Consider the following 23,102-nt stretch of genomic DNA (forward strand, 5'->3'; position numbering starts at 1 on the left):
CACCTCGAGGGCAAAATGCAAAAAAAGCATTTGAAGGACAACAAGGAAAGGAGGAGACCCCAACTGAATGGTTAGAAAGACTCCGGAGGGATATGAAACAATATTCTGGGATAGATCCTGAGACAATAGCAGGGCAAACCCTTTTAAGAGGTAATTTTGTCACCCATGCCTGGCCAGACATTAGGAAAAAACTGGAAAAGATAGAAAACTGGCATGACAAACCTTTAAATGATTCCTTCAAAGAAGCTCAAAAGGTTTATGTAAGACGAGATGAAGAAAAAGCTAAAGAAGAAGCAAAAATCCTGGTAGCAGCTATGGGAGAAAGTAGTTTCCAGAGAAATTTGGAAATTTGGAGCCTCTAAATCCTACCCCTAGGCATCCAGGGTTTAGGGGCAGGGAAAAGGAAAAACACAAAACCTCAGTACAAATAGAATCCCAAGAGCGCTTTAAGAACACCTGTTATCACTGTGGGGTGAAAGGGCACTACAGGAGAGAACGTCCTCACCTATTGAAGGACCAGAAAATTTTCCAAGAAATAGGCCCAGAAGAAGAATAGGGGAGTCATAGGCTCTATTTTCTTGGGGACAAATACCATCTGGAGCCTGTGATAACCTTAAAAGTAGGTCCCCAGGAGGAAGAATTGGAGTTTGTTGTTGACACGGGGGCAGAGAGGACCTGTCTATTACGGATTCCAACAGGTTGTGATGTAAGTAAAGAGACTGTAAAAGTAGCAGGGGCAAAAGGAGAAGGTTTCACAGGTCCAGTCATCAAAGATGTGGTGATTGAGGGAGAAACTAAAATTTGGATGGGGAATGTTTTATTAGTCCCTGGAGCAGGTAGCAACTTACTGGGGAGGGATTTACAAGTGAAGCTAGGAATAGGAGTTATACCTGAAGAAGGGAAAATGACTGCCAAAGTTCTAAAATTGAACCTAGAGGATGAAGATAAAATAAACAAAGAAGTTTATTGGGCTGGGGAAGGAAATAGGGGAGGACTGGATATTGACCCCATAAGGGTCACGATTGAGAGAGAAGAATGCCCCATACGTGTGCGTCAGTATCCCATATGCTTAGAAGGAAGAGAAGGTTTAAAAGCAGTGATAGAAGGACTAATAAAAGATGGGACATTAGAACCTTGTATGTCCCCTCATAATACCCCTATTCTCCCCGTAAAGAAACCTGATGGGAATTACAGATGAGTACAAGACTTACGGGAAGTTAACAAAAGAACTCGGACCCGTTACCCAGTAGTTCCAAATCCTTATACTCTCCTAAGCAAAGTTCCACCCCAGCACCAGTGGTTCAGTGTGGTAGATCTTAAAGATGCTTTTTGGGCTTGTCCATTAGCTGAGGAAAGCCGAAATATCTTTGCTTTTTGAATGGCAGGATCCCACTACTGGGAGAAAGCAACAACTGAGATGGACAAAATTACCACAGGGGTTTACTGAATCTCCAAACCTATTTGGGCAAGCTTTAGAAACAGTATTACAAACTTTCCCCACTCCTCCAGGAATACAAATTATCCAATATGTTGATGATCTTTTGTTATCAGGGGAAGCTGAAGGTGAAGTTAAAGAGGCTACTATAAAATTTCCTTGGGGAAAAAGGACTAAGAGTATCAAAAGGTAAATTGCAATTTGTAGAATCAGAAGTAAAATACCTCGGACATTTAATAAGCAAGGGTAGCCGAAAGCTAAGCCCTGAGAGGATGGCAGGAATTCTATCTCTCCTCCCGCCCCCCCCCCACCCCCCCCTTCAAAAAGGGAGATTAGGAAATTGCTTGGATTATTGGGGTATTGTAGATTATGGATCGAAGGCTATACACAAGCAGTAAAATTTTGATATGGGAAATTGGGAGAAGGTGAAGAAGTAAAGTGGACCCACGAAGATGATAGCAAATTAGAAGAATTAAAGTTAAAACTAGCCTCAGTATCAGCTTTAAGCTTGCCATCATTAGAAACACCCTTTTATCTGTACGTGAATGTGGAAAGTGGAGTAGCTCATGGAGTTTTAGCCCAGGAGTGGGGGGGAGTAAAAAACCCAGTAGCATATTTGTCAAAAATGCTGGACCCAGTGAGTCATGGCTGGCCAGTATGTATTCAATCTGGAGCAGCTACTGCAATCCTAGTAGAAGAGAGCCGTAAACTTACTTTTGGAAGCAAACTAATTGTGTACACACCTCATGCAGTCCGAAATGTGCTAAACCAGAAAGCTGAGAAATGGTTCTCAGATTCTAGAATGTTAAAATCTGAAGCAATCCTAATAGACAGCCATGATTTGACACTAGAAGTAAGTAAAAGTTTAAACCCAGCTCAATTTTTGTATGGAGAACCAAAAAGTGGTTCTCCATCCACTCCTAATTGTTTGGAAATGATCCAATATCAGACTAAGGTTCGGGAAGATCTTGAAGAACAAGCTCTCTCAGAAGGGGAAATAATAGATGTAGATGTCTCTTCCAGATGTTTACATGGGAAAAGGATGTCAGGTTATGCAGTAGTTGATGGGAGAAACATGCAAACTGTCGAGAAAGGAAAATTACCCTCAAATTGGTCAGCTCAAACTTGTGAATTATATGCTCTAAAAAGAGCATTAGAACATTTAGCACATAAAAAGGGACCCATCTACACTGATTCAAGGTATGTCTTTGGAGTGGTACATACTTTTGGAAAAATCTGGGAGGAAAGAGGATTACTAAATTCAAAGGGAAAAGGATTGATACATGAAGGAGTCATTTTAGAAGTTTTAGAAGCATTAAAACTGCCTGAAGAGATAGCAGTAGTACTTGTTAGGGGTCACCAAAAAGGAATGACCTCAGAAATAAGAGGAAATAATTTGGCAGATCAAGAAGCTAAAGATGCAGCAGAACATGGGATCAAAAGAATTCTGTTAATTCTAAGTCCAGACATGGAAAAATGGACAATTCCCAAATTCAGTGAAGCAGAAGAAAAGCAGTTCAACAAGATAGGGGGAAAACAGGATGAGTGTGGAAAATGGAGGCTCCCTGATGGAAGACAGTTACTTAATAAGTCACTCACTAGAAAAATACTAGAAGATATGCATCAAAAAACTCATTGGGGCACTCAAGCTTTGTGTGATCACTTTTTAAGGAATTATGGGTGTGTTGGGATTTTTGGAGTGGCAAAACAAGTAACTGAGAGATGCATAACTTGCCAGAAAGTAAATAAAAAGGTAATGAGACAAACGACATTTGGAGGTGGTGAGTTAGCCCTTCGACCATTTCAAAGTATCCAAGCTGACTTCACTGAACTTCCCCAGGTACAAAGATGGAAATTTTTATTAGTCATAAGAGATCATCTAACCCATTGGGTGGAAGCAATTCCTACTGTCAAGGCCACAGCCAATGTGGTGTGTAAAACCGTTTTAGAACAAATCATTCCCAGATACGGGATGGTTAATAGAATAGACTCAGACAGAGGAACACATTTCACATCAAAAGTCTTGCAGCAAATAACTCAAGCCTTAGGAATAAAATGGGAACTACATACCCCATGGCATCCCCAGAGTTCAGGTCGGGTAGAAAGAATGAATCAAACTCTAAAGAGAACTTGAACAACATTAATCATCGAAACACAAATGTCATGGGTAAAATGCCTACCTCTAGCTTTACTGAGGGTTCGAACACAACCTCGATCAGATTTAGGAGTGTCACCCTATGAGATGATGTTTGGGTTACCCTTTCTGACCACCCAACATGAAACTGCTACCTATGAAGTCGGGGAGACAAGTATCAAACAATATGTGAAAACAGTTGCAAAAACACTTGAAAATTTGCGGCTAAAAGGGATAATTCCTCAAACCACACCTTTAGAATTTAAAATTCATGATATCCAACCAGGGGAATGGGTATTGGTAAAAACATGGAAAGAACAACCCTTAACTCCACAATGGGAAGGTCCTTTTCAGGTACTGCTGACAACGGAGGCTGCAATCCGGACCAGGGAACGAGGGTGGATCCACGCCAGCAGAATCAGAGGACCTGTGAAGAAACCTGAGGAGTGGACTGTAACTTCTGAACCGGGGGATACCAAATTGACTCTAAAGCGGGGACTGGGTGGTAATGAACTGGGAAAATCCACATGATCCAAGGAATGTACAGAGAATAGCACCTACCTGAGAAGGAAGGCCAAGCTTATACCAGTGGCTTCAAGTGCTGCCTGGACAAGCTTTAAAACATCTCAGATACCCACCTTGGGAAGGAATACTCCCACCTCAAACAGGGGGATCTGGACTGTTTCAAATTGAGAAATTCCCAAGTTCTGCCTCTTGCCTGTGACTTATACAAAGAGGAGGGAGAATTACAACTCCCAGCAGTGCCATACCATATACCCTGTCTCAAACATCCTAGTACAAGACATGCTAGCTGGGTTAAAGGTAAGTGTTTAAATTGTAAGGAAAATTGGTATTGTAGTACACACAATTGTCGTTCTCTTTGCATGAAATGTAGAGTGCTAAATCGATCCTCTCTCCAGAGTGAATTAAGAACAACTGAAATAATAACTTTGCTTTGTGGCTGGGAATTATTAGTGCCTGTTGAGTGGGAAATACCTGAGGAACAGTGGGAAATTACAATTAAGAAGTGCCAAAAGCTATTTGCCTGGAAACTGACAAAAAGGAGTTGATAAGGAAATAGAGGGCAAGAGCGGCTTGGCCGCTGTAGTCGCCACCAAGAAGATACTATACACCTGCTATGGGTAGCAACCCCATAGGCATGGGAGGTGGGAATACAAGCCATACCGGACCTCTGTTATGTAATTTCTCTTTCCTTGCCTCCTTTGGGCTCAATTCTCTATGGATATAACTTTTCTCTAGTCTCTCAGCCTCCTTTGGGCTGAATTCTCTGTGGATACTTCCTCGTGGGGAGTTCCACTTATCTCAGTCTTTATGATTGGAAGAAAACTCCCGAGCTCGTTAGAATCTTGTTTCTCGTGTTTATTAACAGGTGGTCACAAAACTTAACAGGTCTCTCCAGGCTGGTTACAAGGTTAATCTTTGCAATTTGGAACATTTCTTTCTTCTGATGGTACAAACAAGGCTTTGTGTCACACTTAGTCTCTGATACACAAAATGGCCCCGAACTACGCAGTTATTTTATCTTTAGACCTATTTTTACCCAATTAACAAGAGACACGTATATTATTTTTCTTAATGACTCAATGACCCATCACCTCTGTGATGCACTGCGGCATTTTCTATCCAATCACTTACTATTACCCAAAAACCCCAAGGAGAAGAAGATGAAGAAGAAAGAAGAAAGGACAAGGGACAACACCCTAAATCCTCCATATTGTCTCCTGTTCTCTAAACTATTTTTTTCACCCAGTGATTTAAGAAACTTTCTAATCTACACACCTACCTTTCTTATCTAACTTTAGCGTTTGTTTTCATGTATCACTATGAAAACATGCTCATGAATTTCATATTATATGAAATTCAGTGTTTTCTTGAATCTTAGAACTAAATATTAAAAACAAGGGCACACAGTCTGTATCTCAGACTCCAACATGTTACTCCTTTTTTTGTCACTCATTTTTTGTCTTTTCTCTTTTGGAATACCAGAAAACACGTGCCATAAATGCTACCGAAAGCTGTATATGCAAAGACACCGAGGTTCCTTTTTTGTCACTCATACCCGTAGCAACAGTCACTGTTATAACCCATCCAAACTAGGTCACTGTATGCATAATGGGAAAAAAATATTGGGTTACAGAAAATTGGGGAGCAAGTAGTAATAGGTTAGGAAGTGAATGTCCAAAAGGGGAGAGATGGATTTGTTTTACACATATTATTGGGAGCAAAACCCAAGATTTAGGAAAAGAACAACTGATAAGCAAAAAGGCAAAACCAGCACAGCAATCTAATCCTGTGTCAGTTTCACTTCAAGATTTGTATACAAAACTGGAACAACAATTAGAAAAAGAAATAGATAGCTCAAGACTGGGAAAAAACCAGTTTGTGGAGTTGGGAGAGAGAATCAGTAAGGAACTTAGCATCACTAACTGTTGGGTATGTGGAGGGGCTTTGACCCTTCAGAAGAATGGCCATGGAAAGGCAGCAGTTTAGGTCCAATTGAACTCCTAAAATGGAACCAGACAATTACAAAGAGAGAAAACCGTCCTGAAGGGTGGATTTTAAGCTCAACAGTGATAGGAGAAGAATGTCTCTGGCGCACGGGGAGGAATTTCCTTAATGAAGCAGGAAATACTCCCTGTAAGAGATATAAAGTTAGTAATGGAACTTCCACGTGGTGGGTCCCAGAAGAACCACCTTGGTACTGGGCTCCCAGAAAAACAAAGGAAGGAGATTGCATATATAATAATGAAACTAAACTGTTTCAATGTAAGGATAAAGGCAAGAATCCTTACTTTAGTATACCTGAAATCTCCAAACTCTGGGAGAACTTAAATCAACAGAAAATTGATTTTTGGAAAGCACCAGATGGCTTATTTTGGATATAAATAAAAATATTTATTTATATTTATAAATATTTATTTTATATTTATAAAATATAAATATAAATTTGGATATAAAAAGAGCATAGCCAAAAGTCCCCCCACGATGGAAAGGGAGTTGTACTTTGGGAATTATACAGCCAGGATTTTTTCTTCTGCCAGGACCAAATGGAGACAAACTAGGAGTGCCAGTATATGAGGACCTAAAAAGAAGCAAAAGGGAGGAGATTGGAGGATTTCAAAAATGGGGAGATGAAGAATGGCCCCCTGAGCGCATATTGGAAACCTATGGGCCAGCCACCTGGGCACAAGATGGGAGTTGGGGATACCCAACCCCAATTTGTATGCTAAATCGCATCATAAGACTCCAGGCAGTAGTAGAAGTAATAACAAATGAAACTGCTCGGGTAATAGAATTAATATCCACTCAGCAACGTCAAGCCAGAGCTGCAATATATCAGAACAGGTTAGCTTTAGACTGTTTGTTAGCTGAAGAAGGGGGTGTTTGTGGGAAATTTAATACATCAGATTGTTGTTTAAAAATAGATGACAAGGGGGATGCCGTTCTGGATATAGTCAATGATATCAGAAAAATAGCACATGTACCAGTTCAAAAATGGGACCCAATGCTAAAAAGCATTGGTGGGATAAAAAGTTGGTGGGATAATCTATTGGGAATAGAATGGTGGAAAAAGTTAGGCTTCTTCCTTTTGTGTGCTACAACTGGCTTGATATTTCTTCCTTGTTTAATCCCCTGCTTTATTCAGCTAATCACCAGAGTAGTTCAGAGTATGCAAGTGATAACAATGCCTATAGATCCAAACTTGACTACATCTAGAGCAGCACAAAAAATTATGGTGTTAAAGAGACAGAACAACATAGAAGATCCTCTTGAAGAAGCCAGATTAATTTGGGAAAAAAATGAGCACATAATAAAGGCTAGAAGACAAGAAATATTGCTCGAGCCAAATGATTCATGAAAAGAAAAAGAGGGGTTTTGTTATAGATACATTTTATATTGTTGGCTTTTTGCAAATATTAAAATGAATGTTATGTGTATAAGAATGAGGAATTTTGTTGTAATAATATAGTTTTCTTTATTTCTGTTATTGATGAAATTTAGAAGTAGTAGTATAATACATATATGTTAGGTTATGGCATAGTATTAAAATAAAAACTGCCTTTGTTTGTATAACCCAAAGACTGAGAAAAAAAACCCAACAAAACAGCTAGAGACGCCTGCATTTGTAAACTATCTTACCCAGATGAAGACAGCAGTGACCAGAACTCTGGGGGGAGGAATTTATTGCATTCCTGATATCAGAGAATGTAAATCTCAATGGCGCCAAGAGGATTGATCTATTGGGAAGGGGGCAAGAGAAAACTAAACAGCAGAACACCAAAGATCCTAAGAAGAATGTATGAATATGTATGAGAATTTATGGATATGTAGTAGGATTCTGTTTTTAAGGGACAATCCTTTGTTAGTAAGGTGTGCTCTCTTGGCTGAATGCAGAGACACCCGGCTGTATCGGTATACTTTATTTTTTTCTCCTAATTGTTTTTTTTATTAAACTTTTAAATTCTATAAAAATTATGTGAACCTCGTTTTTCACATTATCCCATTTGTCAACCTTGTACCCCTTGTTTACTCCGATGGTTATTAGTAATGTTAATTACTTACTGTTTTCTGAAATGTTTTAAAGGGTCTTATGATACACTCCTCTAGCCCTTTCCCTTACTTCCTTGCTGCTATGTAACAAAGCTGCTCCCATGGGGACCGGGCCACACTAACAAAAGATACCCATTAGAAAGGTATGCCACAGAAACTGCGCCCAGGGATGCTGTGCCACACTAGAACAAAGAAAGTCCCATGAAGCTGTGCAACCGAGTAATATGCAAACTAAGGCATGCAGGACACCAAAACAATGAGCTAGCAGAGGAATAAAAGGACAAGAAAACATATTCTAGCAAGCTATGATGAAAGATCATCTCCCTGCATCACCTAAGCTTGCTTAGAAACCATCTTCCTGCATCACCATGACCTCAAGAGGATTGGAAGGGACTGACCTCCCCCCTAGACAATGAAGCAGAACAACAGGCCTCCCGGCTACTGTCATGAGGACTGAAGCCCCAGCTCTGCAGAGTGGGTTGCAAAGCCTAATTGTGCCTCCTCATTGGAGCTGCCAGAGTGGGAATGGCCGTGGTGCAAGCAACCCCCTGGGCCCCCCAGCCCAAGAGCTGAATCCTAACAAAGGCATCAAACAGGAGTCTTGTTTCCTGGCCAATTTCTTTCACTTGCATAAAGCATCATCCATTCATGGTGCAGCACTTTAGCTTTGATGTCAATGCTGACAGAATTGCTGCCCCTTCCTGCTGCTGCTGACCCCGGAGCCGCCGCGCTGTGCCCGCAGCCCCGGCTCTGACGCGCTCGTCCCCGCCGAGTCTGGCCCGTGCCGGGGCCGCGCCGGGCGCGCGCGGGGCTGAGCGCAGCGCCCCCCTCAGGCCGCGCGCCGCCGGCGCAGCCGAGGCCGTTGCGGCGCGGCCGTTGCGGCGAACAGTCGGAGACAGGTCGGGACCATGGCGGAGGTGCCGCTGCCCGCCGGGCTCAACGCCAAAAGCTTCCCCGCCAAGCTGTGGCACTTTGTCAATAGCCCCCGCGTCCTCTCCGTGCGCTGGGACAGCCAAGCCCAGGGGCTGCTCATTGACCCCTCCCTCTTCGAGCGGGAGCTGCTCAGGCCGGGCGGCGACCAGGGGCCAGCCCCGCACACCTTCAGAGCCACTCAGTTCCGCAGCTTCGTCCGCCAGCTCTACCGCTACGGTTTCCGCAAGGTGCCGGGCCGGGCTGGCGCGGCTGCGCCGGGTGGTGCCGGGGCCTGGCTCCACTACACAAACCCCTGCTTTCGCCGCGACTGCCCCGAGCTCCTGCGCGGCATCAAGCGCCGGACCGCGGCCAACAGGCAGCCGCCGGCGGCGGGCGGGGACAGGCGCAGGTGCTTCCGGCAGCTCCCGAGGGCGCGGCCGCTGCCGGACGGGCGGGAGAGACGCAGTGGCTTCAAGGCGCTCCCCAAGGAGCGGCCGCCGCTGCCGCCCAGGCCCCTGCCCAGTGGTTTCCTCCTGCTGCACAGGGAGCGGACGCTGCCGGACTGGCGGGAGCTGCGCAGGCCCCAGCCCGGCCGCTTCCAGCAGCGCCCCAAGGAGCGGCCGCTGCTCACCCGGCCTCCGCCCTGCGGCTTCCACCTGCTGCACAGGGACCAGCCGGGGCCGGCCCGCTGTGAGGGGCCGAGCCGTTTCCAGGAGCTCTACGGCGAGCGGCCGCTGCCCGCCGAGCGGGAGCTGCTCCGAATCCCGCCCTGCGACTTGCTCGGGCTCCACGGGGAGCGGCCGCTGTTTCTCGGCCGGGAGGGGCCCCCCAGCCACTTCTGGGAGCTCTATGGGGAGCAGCTGCCTCTGGCCGACCGGGAGGTGGTCAGGAGCCAGCCCTGCAGCTTCCAGCAGCTCCACAGGGAGCAGCAGCCCCCAGCCTACAACCCACCAGGTAGGAAAAGAATTCTAGCCTTGCTTTTCCAAAAGGTCATGAGAAGTGGCGGTTGGAAGTGTTTTCCCACAATGCTGTGTCATTCTGAGACAGAAATTGTCAAGCCTGCTAGGAAGGGGGTCCTAGAAGGCGAAAAGGTTCTCTGCCTGGTTTTCCTGTGATGTTGCATCCAAGGCAGCAGTAGAGCTCTGCATCCCAAGGCCACCTTCTGGAGCCTGACCACAAGGTGTTTGGATTCTTGCAGCCACTCCAGGCACGTCAGCCTCCAGTGCTCCACCTGACAGTGCCGTCTGTGCAACAGCATCAATGGCCTCAGCAGGGAGCGCACTTAAGGAAGAGGAATCTCCACTGCTGGATCTTGGCCTAGCTGTGGAGAAAATGATTCGGGAGATCAGGAGATCCCTGTCTGAGAAGTCTCCCTCTGCTCAGGTAACCCCACTGGATGGGAATAAAAGGGGCTGGACCGAGAGCTCCGTGGCTCAGAAGCACCACCTTGTGATGGATTGCCTGAGCGCTTGGGTGGGGTGGTGAGACTCCCAGCCACAAATGTGTGCTCTGTGTGTGGCTTTGCAGCACACAGCCCTGGGCAGTGCTGGGAACGAGCTCTGCCCTTACTGACAGCTGTGTTGGCAACAAGGAGAGCCCCTGGCTTTCTGCTGGCTGATTTCTTACAGCTCGTGGGGTAAGCCAGGGTCAGAGCATGAGGGCACATGCCCTCATTTGGTGTCTTCTGGTTTTCTGCGTTCACGTTTTGCCTCAGAGGTCATTTTGTAAAAGCTTCCACTTAGCCTTGGCCATGGAATCCTGAATTGAAAAGATTTATCATGTGAACCGTGTGGGGAGTGTTCCGCCCCCCCCGCCTCTGCTTCCTGCCCTTTGGGAGTGGAGAAGGGTTATTGTAGCCCTGATGTGATTCCAAGAAAACACTGAGTGATCTTTGAGTTTCTTTCTTTCTGCTTTTCATTCAAGGGGAATATTCATGTTGCCTCCGAGTCCTCAGGAGGGGAACCCGTGAACGAGGCTGCAGCAGAGGAAGCTTCATCTGGCACCGAGAACTGCGGTGACAGTTCCCCAGAGCCTGAGGAGCCTGGTAAGGAGAGAGCCCACATTGGTTTGAGCCCCATTGGCCCATGGCTGCTTTGAGCCTGTCCCTGGCAGGAAGGGAGATCAAGAGAGTTGAGTTCTTGTCGGCAGGCTTGGTGCTTCCTGCTGCCTTTAGTTCGAGTCCTGCACTGGCACAAGCTCCTCAAGCCCTGCCCTCCACACTTTTCCAGAGGCTCTGACACTGAGTCCTGTGCTATGACAAGAGAGCTGGGAGTAAACCTGACCTTGTGGCAGCTGTGTCACCAAGCTGGGTGTCCCAGTTTTGTGCTGAAGTCCATGGATCAATTTTCTGCAGCGTGACAGGGGAAACCAGGCTGAGCACCTCTTGCAGTAACAGGGAGAAAAAAGAGTGAAAAATGAGGGCAGAAGTCCAAATCACTGACTGTAGTACCAGTTTGCTGGTATCTGCCCTGAGACACAAGGAAAACAAAGAGAGCAGAACATCAGAGGCCAATTAATGGAAAAATGACAAATCCAGTAACACAAGAAAAAGCCTGAGGGACCCCAGATCAGCGAGACTAAGAGGAGAGAGGAAGCCCTTTGGATCCAATCCTCAGCCAAGTTGGTGCAGCCTGCAGGCCTTCTAGGGAGCTCTTTCCCTACCAGCTTGTCCTGTCAGAGCTGATGGTCAAGCTGGAGCATCTACTGCTCACTGTAGAGGGCAGGTTGTAGATCTGACATCATGGAGCTGCTTCATGATTCAGCTCACAGCACCCTTCAGCCTCAGCCACTGCAGTGAGGCCTGAGGTCTTTCTGTCAGCACAGAGAAAAAAAACAAGTCCGGCCTTCTTTGTGGCAGCTGGCACCGCCTGTGTTTCAAGCTCTCGTGCGTGCCATTTGCACTGTGGGAACCGAGACTTAATTGAGATACTTGAATGCTTCACACAGTTTTGGAAACTTGGAAGGATCCCTGTTCTTGAAAGAGCAGGCTTCAAATTCCCAAGGGAGAGTCTGCCTTTCAGACCATCTTCTCCAGTCCCTGATAGGACAATGGCTGCCCAAGGGAAACAGGGCCCCACCCACAGGGGCTAATATTGACTCTGTGTTCCCTTTGCTTCCCAGATGCCTGAGAGACGTCTCCTGGAGGGCTGCCCTGCACGGCAGGAAGAGACAGAGGGAGGGCCTGTGACCATCAGGCAGGCACAATCCCTCTGTTTTACATCTATAGCTTTCTGTAGTTCTACTTAGTAATGCTTATAGTTACGTTTATAGATTCTGGTCTGTTTCTATAGATTGAATTATTTTATATATTTATATATAATATAGATTCTATAGAAGATCTCTATTTAGAGATCTGTCTAGTTAAGTGTAGATATAGATAATTAAAGATGTAATATATTTTTTATATGAAATTGCATTTATAGATTTTCTGATTGAAATTTATACATGTCGAGAGTAAAATTAATATACATATATACATATATAGACAGTTCTATTTATAAATGCATATAGGTATATTTGAAGGGAAATATAGATGTTCAGAGGGATAAGTTTCTGTTTGTGTAGCCTTAGGCTGCATTTTAACCTCTTTCCCCCCTCGGCTGCCTTTTTCACCTCTTGTTTTTCCCCCTGCGCCCCCTCTGTCCCCTCGTCCTGTGCTGGGTCCGAGCTAGGGCCGGGCCCGGTGGAGCAGCAGTTCCAGCGCCAGCTGTCCCTGGAGCGGTGGGAGCTGCCGGTGGCCCCAGGCACTGTCCCCTGAGGAGCTGCTGAAGGACGGTGAGACTGAGGGGGCCGAGGAGGCGGTGACGCTGAAGGGACGGTGACCTTGAGCTGCTGGGGGCACTGAGGGCTGTGGGGGAGCAGAGTGCGATGGTGGCACTGAGGTGACAGGGAGGTGGCACAGGCAGAGGGGGGTGCCGGCTCTGAGGGGACAGAACGGGTCAGAAGGGACTGAGAGGGGTGAGAGGACTGCGAGGGGCTGAAGAAACTGAAGGGGGGGCTGGGGTTTTGCCGAGAGGACGGCGGGGCTGAGGGGATGGAGGGGCCAGCAGGGAGCACAGAGGGGTCAGGGACTGCAGCTCTGCCAGGCCTTGGAACCAATTCCAAAGCCTCCACTTTTGCCACAGCTGCCCTGAAGACCTTGAGGCCAGCCAGACACTGCCAGGAGCCAGCAGGGAGAAGCTGAAGGCCACGAGCAAGAGCAGCGAACAGGGAGCTGCTGCTGCTGCCACCCCGAGAGCCTGGGTGAGGCCACAGGGCCGGTGAGGCCGCGCGGTGCTGAGGGTGGCGTGGGCTTTAGCCGTGGGCGCTGCCCGGCTGGGCAGGAGCAGCCTCTGCCCATGCTGGGGCTGCTCAGCACTGCTGCCCCGGCCGGCACAGGGGCTGTCCTTGGGCAAGGCAGCTGTGCCGGCAGGGCCCGGGAGCTGTGCCGGGCTGCCGGGGGCTGCGGGACAGTCCCGCCGCGCCTGCGCTCGCCACACACTGGCCCGCTCGGCCTGCTTGTTCTTTCAGCCCTCCTGGGGAGGCTCTGAGGTTTTCCCTTCCCTGCTGGAAGGGCAGGTGCTGCCAAGGGAAAGGTCCCAATAATGACTCGGTGTTCCCTTTGCCTCCCAGATGTCCCATCTGCTGTCCTTGTCCAGGAGAGCTGCTCTGCACGGTTGGAAGAGACTGAGGGAGAGGCTTTGAAGATGGGGGAGCTGAGTTCCCTCTGTTTAAAGAAGAATGGACTTAGGCATAAAGAGGGATAATTATGTGGCTATTTATATATGTATATATGTATATTCCTATTTGTATAGAAATATTTCTATATATATGTTTTTCTATTTATGGATATATTCTTTGTACATATGTATGGATATATACACATACATGTTTGTAATTTTGTACGTGTATATAAGTATACATATATGTTGCTATAGTTGTGTTAAATTCTATCTCCTTATACCTAGGAGATACAGTTGTGTATATTTTGATTGATACAATTATAGTTATTTTGCTCTTTAAATAGGTATATTGGTATTTGAATAGGTAGATATGTGAATTTTTATATTTTTATCTGTATGTTAACATTGGATATGGATTGATATGATATGGAGTAGTAGAATTGTAGAATTCTGTCAGTTGTGATGATCACTATTTGTATACTGTTATTTAGAGAGGGAAAGTCTATTTTTGTATTTCTATGTGGGCAGTCTGTTTTTAGTAATATGTAATAAATGGTTAAACATCTAATTGATTTTTATGTATAGTGAGTTTTGTTGTAGAGGCTGGAAATAAATTATCTTTTCTTAACATAATTTAAGTTGGTACTTGTATATTTGTATATCCTTACATAACAGTATTTGTATATTTTTACATAGCATTGTTCTAATAATCTAATAAATGCCTTTTTTGACCCTTAAATGAGATTTCCATGGTGTAATGTATTGTTAGCGCAGGTGTAGCCATTTGTAATTGTAAGATGGGTGTCTGTGAGGGAGGGCAGGAGCCTCCCCCGGAATGAAAAATGTAGACCCCCCTCCCTCCAAATTATTATAATTCTGAATTTTGAAATGAAGGGGCTCTCAGGTAAAGATCTGGGGATAGGAAGAACAGCTTTTGACTGGTATGTACAACAAGGCAAACAAACAACTCGAACTACAGCGTTACCAACCAAACAGAACCAGGGAGCTCGTGACAGCCCTCTCAGCTGAGACGGGAAAGGATAGAAGAGAGGCTTTGCTTCACAAAGCCCCTGCAGGCAGTTGATCCCGGTAGCCCAGCAGGGCTCTGAGGAACACCCACCCAGCTGCAAGAGCAGGAATGAGCAGAGATGCCGGGCCGGTGGCTGAGGTGTAGCAGCAGCTCCGTGGCGGTGGCTGGCACTGCCGCACGTCCCGGCAGGACAGGGGCTGCGAGGCCCACAGGAAAAGAAGCAGCAGCAGCATCTCCATCTGGGTTATGGCAAATTCCTTTCCCCAAGCAACAACAGTCCCTCAAGTGTGTCCTGCTCTGCAGCTGAAGAAACCAGCCAGCCCCCACCTGCCCCTGCCCCCCCTTTTTCCCTGGGCCACCTCCCCCCTGGGCCCAGCCAAACTCTTTGTCTTCTCCAACACCCAGTAAGTATGAGCAGTCAGGTTTCCCTACAGCTAGTTAATGGGGAAAACACGATAGGTGAGAAGGAACAAAAGAAGGACACCTAACCAGACACCTAACCCCCAGGACAGTCACATAGCTGGGTGCATATCAGCGAAAATTGTGTCTTCCTACACTGCAAGGAGATCTTGCTGGCACTAGAGCGCACAGGAGAGTTGCAGCTGAAACACACACTAATTTATTGCAGATATACTGAAAATATTAATAATTTCTAATAGCTCCTCAAAAATAAGTCAGTATAGACTGCTTTAATGTTGCCCCTGCTGCATGTAATACCAGGAGAGCAGTGAAAAAAGATACATTTACGTAAAGCATATTTCACTTCCCGAATTGTCTGTTCTTTAACATGGAACAGATAAGTATCCACTAGTAGGAAAAACACTGAAGTTGCATTTTCAAAGTGGTAAAAATTATTGTGATTCAAAAGTTACACTGCCTTGTAGGAAAAAGGAAAGATATGGAACAATGATGCCTTACAAACTTACATTGTTCTATTGTATGCATTGTTTTTACCCAAGCATGAATTTCTCGTGATCCCCCCTTAGACCCCTAACATGGTTCCCCATGTTCTCTAAACAATAATTATATCTAATCACACCTAACAATTGTATCATTTATCATATACTGACTAGACAGGTGCAGCTTGACCTGGTCTTTAGCAAGCACAAGGCCTAACATTTCCCAGGGCCTGCTTTTCCCCGGGCTTTCCAAACCTAAGTCCCCGAATTTTCTAAGATTTTAAGACCTTTTACTATCTAAAGGATTGTATCAAGTGAAAACATTTGCACTTACAGTGAAGTGAAAATGCTTTCAAAGGGGGGAATGATAGTAAAAGGTTTTAAAATCATAGAAAATTTGGGGACTTAGAAAGAAAGTTAGGCTTGGCAAGCCCTGGGAAAAGTGTTAAAAGTAGGCTCTGGGAAATGCTAGGCCTTGTGCTTGCTAAAGATCATGTGAAACTGCACCTGTGTAATCAATATATGATAAATGATACAATTGTTAGATGTGATTAGATATAATTATTGTTTAAAGAACATGGGGAACCATGTTAGGGGGCTAAGGGGGATCACGAGAAATCTATGCTTGGGTAAAAACAATGCATACAATAGAACAACAAAAGTTTAATAATTTATATGTAAGTTATCTAACGATAGAATATAAAAACATGTTCAACTCAAAACCGAGTTGGGTCAGATTTGGGTATGTGTACTCCTGACACCCAGAGCTCTTCAATAAAGCACCTTCATATAAGCATTTGTGATTATGTGTGTTCCTGAATGCTAACAGAAACACTATGTATGTATTTTGGATTTTGGAAAAAGCGTAAAGATCTTATATTTATTGCAAATAATTCCTGAACAGTCCTTTTTAAACAAGTCTAACAAAATCAATTCCATCAATTATCAAGTATTCTTCTAACAGTACTCAAGCAAAGTTGAGAGAGAATTCTTTGGTTCTGGTCAAAGGTTCAGAAGCAGGACAGATTAAAAATCCATTTCATTTAATAACTTGGAAGAAAGTGTATGCTTGTGTATTCACAGGTTCAAAGCAGAAGTAACTTCCTAGCGAAGAATGTGGAAACTTTTCAACTGCAGAGACAAGCAGGCAGCCCAAAGAGCAGAAGAGCGGGTATGCAGATGTGAAGTGTATCAAGACCACAGCTGACAGCTGAACAGCTTTGATCCCACATGTAAGAGCAATGAACTTGGGGTTTCATGTGAAAGAGTGGGAAAATTGATATTGTAAAGCCTCATTTGTTAAAGCATGGTGTGAACTGTGTCAAGATCCAGAATCTTGCACAAGAGATAAAGTCCTTGAAGATGAAGGTGAATCAGGTATCACCCTTGAGCTGTATCATTTTGTTGATCACTTGCATTGCATCACAGCAATTTCACCTGCATCACTTCTTTTGGTTAACTCAAAAAGAAAGTGTACCTTATCTCAGTGAAAATAGATTTTTGTATAACATTTAATTTTTCTGTGTTAAAACAGAATGAAGATGAGATGATGAATGTTACTCCAAATCATGCTTTATACAAAGAGGCAACATCTCAGTCACACCTGATTGTGAAGAGTTTAACTCATGAAATTTCAGATAGAGATTTATAACAACTCAGCTTTCAATTCAAGTAGCTTCAGCAGAAACTTTAAAACAATTAGACAAATTAAGCTACTGGTTAAGTTAGCAACCTAGATCCATTTCTCTAGCTTTGAGTGGTTAGTTAACTGATATTCAAAGCAGGAGGCATGGCACTCTGTAAAACAGAGCAGCAATTAATATTCTGTTATTCGTGCATAAAACATGAGTGAAGGAAAAATAACCCTTCTTGAAAAGTAATCAAAGAAAAGGTTTGGGTTGACTTTTTTTTTTTTTTTTCCCTTTTTTAAAGAGAGGGGCACGTGTTGGAGTCTGAGATACAGTGTGTGTGCCCTTGTTTCTGATACTTAGTTCTAAGATCCAGAAAAACACTGAATTCCATACAAGTTGAAATTCATGAGCATGTTTTCATGGTGATACATGAAAACAACTGTTAAAGTTAGATAGAAAAAGCTAAAGTATAAGTGTGTAGATCAGAGAGTTTTCTTAAGTCACTGAGTGAAAAGGTTAGTTTAGAAAGCAGAAGACAAGATGGTGGATTTAGGGTGTTGTCTCTTGTCCTGCTTCTTTCTTCTTCATGTTCTTCTTCTAGAGGGTTTTGGGTAATAGTAAGTGATTGGTTAGAAAATGCTGCAGTGCAGCATACAGAAGACGGGTCATTGGGTCAGTAAGAAAAATAATATACGTGTCTATTGTTAATTGGGTAAGAATAGGTATAAAGATAAAAGAACGGTGTTGTTTGGGGCCATTTTGTTTTTTCAGACACAAAGTGAGCCACAAGGCCTTGCTGTACCATCAGAAGGAAGAAATGTACCAGGTTGTAAAGACTTAAGCTTGTGCAGCTAGTCTGGAGAGACCTGCCAAGTTTTGTGATAGCCTTCTAATAAACACGAGAAACAAGATTCTAACGAGTTCGAGAGTTTTCTTCAAAGCCAGAGAACTGAGATAAGCAGGGCTCCCCATGAGGGAGGATCCCAAAAGAATTCAGCCCAAAAGAGACTGAGAAATCCAGGAAGAAAAAGAAAAATACAGAAGTGGTGCAGCAGAATCAGAGAAAGAGAAAAAGAATTTTTTAGAGCAAAGTTAAACAGGAGACCTTGCACAGCACCCTCACTGATCTTTCTGCTTTCTCACTTGAGCAAGACTCTCCTCCAGCCACAGAGATTGCACTCAGGGGTACAACTCCAAGTGGCAGGAACACAAATGCTCTCAAGTCATAGCTGAAGGCCTGAATCCACACAGGGTGTTTTGGCTGCCCCACTCCTCCTTTGGTTCTGCCTGCAAATGTCATTGCTCTTTCTGTCTCAACTAGAGGTACCACAGCTGGAGAAAACCTGGTCCGTGGGCCATAGTGGGCCATATTCCAAAGGCAGTGTGGTCTGGAGCAGATGACTGAAGAAGAGCCCTCCCCACTTTCAAAGCACACCAAAGAAGCCATAAATGTAGCTTTGCACCTTTAAGAGACTACTGACAACTCAGAAGGAAATGTTGAGCTTTCTCACAGGGTCAAATGGAGGGGAATCTTCCAAATGTGTTCCAAAGGTTTCAGAAACTTTAATTATTTACAATCCTACCCTACATTCCTGCTCTACAATCCTACTCTAAGCTGGTTGTGGAGTAAATGGTCCTGTTGTGATTATCACTATCTTGTCTTCTCCTTTCTCTTCTTCACTGAAATGGTGAGTGGCACCAGCATGGAAGCAGGCTTAGATGATGCTACAGGTGTTTATTCACAAAATGTCACAAGATCTCCTTAGGTACAGGGTTTCAACATTGTTGGCATGGAGACAATTAAGGAATTTAAAATTGTGTATTGCAAAATACTCTCCAAGGAAGAAAGGGGCATTCAAAGCCCCTTTGAATGTTCCCAAATATTGTTCTCCCTCAGTCAATTTCATATCCTTCCCCAAAAGAAGGTTATGGCATTGCTGGCCACACCTCTACCCTGTCACCTGAATAAATAAACAGCATGACTAGACTTCAAAGTCCCCATAGGTCTGTGCAGGAGTCAACATCTGTGTCTCTCTAGAAAGATTGGTTGTGACAGGTTATTTTTGAGCAAACTACAAAACTGGCAGGGAAGAGGGACATTTTAACCCAATTTCTCTCTAAAGCCTGTTGAAGTACCTTGCTTCCAACACTCCTCTATGTGTTTTACAAAACATTTGCAAAAGATCTGCATATTCCTTGGCTCATTGATAAAGTGAAGCCGTGACCTCCAAGCCATCCTGGGAGCTGCTTCAGCCGACAGCTTAGAGCAGCCCATATGCATTCCTCTGTAAGCCTCCAAAACAAGGTGATTTGGGGATGAGGCTGTCCAAACTTCTATGCCTTCCACCACTTAAGGCAAAGACCTTAAATTAACAAGATACATCAGAAAACAAGCTTATTCTCATCATTAAGGCTTTCCATTTTTACATAGTTTCTTAAAATGTGGGCAGCTTCATAGTAGAGGTACTGGGCTTCCACCCTCTACAGATCAAATTATTTCAGTGGACAAAGCCAAGTCTTGAAGAAAATAATTGACCAGAAGAAAGCCACTCCAAATATGATAGAAGCGACAATAAGAGGAGTTAACAATAACACAGCTTCTTTATTGTTGAAGTTCAATACTAAATTCTGTAATCTTAGACAAACTAAGCTTAGGTTCTAATCATAACTAATCGTCTCCTCAGTGCTAACTTGAATAATTCTAAAACAACTAATCGTCTTTTTGAAATAAAAAACCCGGAGTTCATAGATTCCCTTGCTGAAGCAGACAACTGCTGCCAGGACTCCACTTGCTGCTTGCAAAATTCAGATCCTCATTGCTGAATGTGGGGCAGCTTCTTGTGGAGATACTGACATCCGGTCTTCATCTCAGAGTATCTGGGGCTACCCTATGAAGGAGAAATCCAAAGAAAATTAGGGGCATGTAAACATTTCTGCAGAGTTTAGAATTTCATGTCCTTAGTTTTAAAATAGCCCTGAGGCAGACTCAGAAGTTTTCAAGCCTGGCAGGTCTGATTTTACTCATGTCAAACAGTAAAAATACACTCAGTTGGACTCCGGGGATTTCTTTCTCTGTGAGCCACCACCCTTCTTCTACAATTGTAGCACTTGTAATACAGACCTAAAAACAAACTCCAGATATGTCTGAAACCGTAACAACAAAAAGCCCAAGCCACATCAGCTCCTAAGGAGGGGAAAACTCATTAATGTTTGACGCCACTGATGGGAGTAAAACCTTCTTCATTCCCTTCTCCCTCAAATCAGCATGAGTGCAGTTTATCAAGCTCATGACACAAATCCAAGATGAAGTGGCAATGAGAAGAATAGATACCACTTCTCAACACTGCCACATCAGTGCTTCTGCTCTCCTAGGCCTGGTTCTTTTTGGATGACAAAATCTGCTTCCACATGGGAAGGAATCCTTCAAAGCATCCTGAGATTAATATTTACAAGCAGTAAAACTTTAACAATTTAAATTTCAGTACCAAGACAGACAATCACTTGTGCCAATGACGCATCCCAGGCCAGATGCACCTGACCGGCCTGCTGCATGGTTTTGAAAAGAAAACTGCAGATGCCTTTCAACATTTTGGGAGGTACCAGAGAAACAATAGCCTGGACTACTGGCTTTTGCCCAGTGACATCCCCTAGCAAGAGCCCTACCACAGGCCTCCCTCCACTGCTCCCCTGCAGGGCCCGCCTTGCCCTCAGCCTCCCCACGGAACATCCCTGGCTGTATCCAATGTGAGCCAGGGCCCTGCCGCGCCTGCTCCAAAGGCCGCAGCTGCCCCAGAGCCCAAGGGCTGCAGGAGGCCTGACTGCCCTTGCCAACATCTGAGAGAAGCTGAGAGCAATTATTTCCAGTGCTTTCTTTATACCACACACACACACACACTTCCCCCTCCCCTCCTGCACTGCAAATCCCATGACGGGATGCAGCACCACGGCTGCAGCCGACCCTGGGCAACTGCACTGCAGCAAGGAAGGGCCTTCCAGGCCTAACCCACCTAGGTGCTCATCTCAGCATTTCCTCCTCACCCTGCCCCACCCCTCTCCTCTTTTTTTCTGGCTCCCTAGCTCACATTTACTGTTAAATAATGTCTGTACTATTGACTCTGGAATATGGTCTTTCTTGCACCTTTATTCAGGCAGAGACTTCTCTTAATAATAAAATCTTTACACCACGGTTATCCACAGTTAAGCTGGGAAAAGCAGCACATTAATACCTTCATTGAAATACAAAGGACACTACTGCTTCAGTCTCCCCAGTTCTCTTCACGTCTTTTTGGACTTGGTAGTCTTCTGCACACGACTGCTGGGATTCTAGAACTCCAATATTTGTCCCTGTCTTAAATCTTATGAATGCAGGGGGAAATGGAGCCAAAATTTGGAGACAGCTATGAGGTGGAGTGGGGCGTCAAAGCCAGCAGCCAGGAAGAAAAGTGCCCACCAGCTCCTGGCTGGATGTAACTGGGCTACTGGTCAATCCTCTGCTTCTTGCTCGTCACAGGACTGGTGAAGCCAGAAGGCCAAGGCTGTTTCTGCAACAATACAAAATAATTCATTGATCTATGATTAGGATCAGGTTTTGCTCCAATTCTAAAAAAGTAGCATTTCTGAACTGGCAGTGGTTGAAAACACACCTTTCTTAACTAAAAATAGCTGTCAAATACTGAACACCTGCAGGTAAATACCTGCTCTATTGCATTACTAGTTTCTCATCTTAGGACTTACCAAGTCCTTCTCCAAGTCTACTGTTAAAAGGCTTTGCAAGGTAGACACTCCCTTCAGCAGCTCCATCAAAGCCTCCCAAAAATGGGGAGGTTTTGTCTAGCTCCCAATTTCTGCTTGTACACACCAGTAAAAGACTCAGCTTTTGCTGTCACACACCCACATGATTTACTAAAGAGGCACCTGGCTGTTTTATGGTTTTATGTGTTAAAGACAAGATTACTGCTTCATTACAACATCCCAGGAATACAGGGTGTGATGGTCGTGAATTCTCATCAGGATGAACAAAGACGACAGTCACTTGTCAAGAAATTCTTGTGCTTCTGGTGCAGCTGCCTTCACTCCAACTTACTTGTTAGCTTGTTGGCTAACAAGCCCTTAAATTTGTACAAGAAAGTTTCACAAGTGGTGACTAAGGAGCACTTAGTTTTCTTCAGTGCCCTTCAGTCATCTCTCAGCTCCTCCCTTCTCAAAGAAGGACCTTCTCAAAGGTGCTGGCTCACAAGCCACAGCACACGGGCACAAGCTCCCCACTCCCACTGCAAACCTCAGGGCCAAGGATGGAGTAGAACAGGACAGCTGTGCTTTTCCCAGGCAGAGTGCAGGGGGAGAGAAATTAAGGCAGAGAAGAGAGAGACAGAACAGAGAGTATCACATATCTGTAGATCCTGCTTTGTTCCTGCCATGTGTATAGGACAGTGTTGGAGTAAACAATGAGATGAAAGAAAGAGAGAAGGAAAAGAGAGTGAGAAGGCTCCATCTGCCCCACCCTGGCGCAGCCTCTTCTGTATGGTAGTTTTTTGACACAGTTTTGACACGCATGCAGAGCCAGCCCTATGAGCCCTTCTCCAGGGAGTGAGTTGAGGGTGGGGACTGAGCTCAACTCCATCTGCAGAGCAGAAAGTTGGCGCAGGATGTTGGAAGACGATACAAAATTTAAAAGTTTTTGTATCTTATTCAGTCTTGTTAGCCTTTGCTCCAGGGTAATGGGATCTTAAGGTTCTTTTCAAATGATTATTTCATCACTCAAGGTGTGATGACATGAACATCTCAACCAACTGGGAGTAGCACCTAAGATACACAAAAGATAATGACCA

General features: G+C 44.8%; 2 long non-coding RNA genes across 2 annotated transcripts; both read left to right on the forward strand.

The window, feature by feature from the left end:
• Positions 1–10,358: 10,358 nt before the first annotated feature.
• Positions 10,359–12,286, forward strand: LOC131592766 (uncharacterized). Its single transcript, XR_009280706.1, has 3 exons — positions 10,359–10,436; positions 10,977–11,097; positions 12,174–12,286. It is a non-coding gene; the product is annotated as an uncharacterized LOC131592766 (long non-coding RNA).
• A 307-nt stretch (positions 12,287–12,593) lies between these two features.
• Positions 12,594–13,762, forward strand: LOC131592760 (uncharacterized). Its single transcript, XR_009280700.1, has 3 exons — positions 12,594–12,827; positions 13,178–13,295; positions 13,665–13,762. It is a non-coding gene; the product is annotated as an uncharacterized LOC131592760 (long non-coding RNA).
• The last annotated feature ends 9,340 nt before the right edge of the window (positions 13,763–23,102 follow it).

Source organism: Poecile atricapillus, chromosome Z (assembly GCF_030490865.1).
Source record: "Poecile atricapillus isolate bPoeAtr1 chromosome Z, bPoeAtr1.hap1, whole genome shotgun sequence".
In the NCBI taxonomy this organism is placed as follows: Eukaryota; Metazoa; Chordata; class Aves; order Passeriformes; family Paridae; genus Poecile; species Poecile atricapillus.